The sequence below is a fragment of the Mustela nigripes genome, chromosome X (genome assembly GCF_022355385.1).
Source record: "Mustela nigripes isolate SB6536 chromosome X, MUSNIG.SB6536, whole genome shotgun sequence".
Lineage (NCBI taxonomy): Eukaryota > Metazoa > Chordata > Mammalia > Carnivora > Mustelidae > Mustela > Mustela nigripes.
The window spans coordinates 50,232,550-50,234,168 of NC_081575.1; positions in this window are offsets into that span (position 1 = coordinate 50,232,550).

Here is a 1,619-nt window from a genome sequence, read left to right on the forward strand (position 1 = left end):
ACCATTGGCGACACTAATGAAAATATTTGTTTTAATTTGAGTCTCTTTCATGTATTAAAAATTCAATGGACTGAAAAGGAATATCAGAGCTATCTTGCAAACATCTTTGAAGAGTGCATTTGCTTCACCCAAATTAGTATGTTTACTGTAGAATGCTTTTTAAGCGGATATCTCTGGTTTGCCACATGTCACAAGTACTTAAGATGACTGTGAAACTAGAGAACAGTACATCAGAAAAATAATGCTTCTATTAAATTCCCTGAGCATCCAGTGTGAGCTGCTTCCTCAGTCTAAAGACTACATGGAGGGCTTTAGCTGAGAATTTAGAATAGTCCTCAAACACATCCATGAGTCCCTAGATACCATTCACATTAAAAACAAACAAACAAACATAAAACCTGCCTCTGTATTCCAAAGCTAAAATTAACCCAACTACAGCAAAGGTTGAAAATGACTGGCTTTGATCCATAGCTCAGCAGTTGTTAAATCTTGAATCTAATTGCACCAGCTACCTCATGATATGGAAGATGTATTTGTAATCAAAGGGCATTGAAATATTATAGAAAATATAAAAAGTGCAAAGCTTCCATTCTTGGAATTTAATCAGAGTCTGAATGTCCATTTATCTAGGATATTGTAAGAGACATGTTTATAATGGATGTATTCTTTGAGGTCCATTCCAGCTTTCTAATTCTGTTTTAAGGGTAGAAATATCTCAAAGGGGACTATGTGGAGCATGCTTTTTTTCCTGATGATTTTAATAGTTTTCTCATAGATACTTATGTGAATTACAAGATGGTCCCTTAGGTAAGGTGACAAGGTGAAATATAGAACTCTATAATAAAAACATAGAAGAAACTATAAATGTCCATTAATTTGTCCATTTTGTCATCCATTTATCCATTTCATACAGATTATTTATAAATATTAGGCACAGTTTACAAAAGAGTAAAAATCTATCCATTTTTATCATCCATTTAATATAATTTATATTCTATTTAATTAAAATAAGTATACTGAGTTCTGGTGTTGGAAGAGTAGATTATATCAACTAAAACACCCTGCCCATTGTACTGACAATTGGCAATGCAGGCCATTGCAAGCAACTGGACCAAACACAAACATGACTCAGCCACAATAGTAGGGTGCACAAAACCCATACAGGAGAAACCCATGGTTCTGGTGAAGAGGGGATATTGTGTTACATGGCACTACAATGCCTCTTCTTCATAAGGCCACTACTTTCAAGATCAGGAAACATATCTGCCTTTCCTAATACCTAGAAACAAAGACAAAATGAGCAGACAGAGGAATATGTTCCAAATGAAACAATAGGACAAAACCACAGCAAAAGAGCTAAATAAAGCATAGATAAGCAATATGCTTGATAAAGAATTCAAAATAATGAACATATGCATACTGGGCATGAGAAAAGAGTGGAGGATCTCAGTGAGTCCTCTAACAAAGAGGACTAGTCAGATGAAAAGAACTAATCAGATGAAAATCTCAAGAGCTGAAATTTAAAAAGTACACTAGAGAGAATCAATAGCAGATTAGAGGAGGAAGAGTAGATTAGCATCCTGAAAGATAGGGTAATGGAAAACAACAAAGCTGAACAG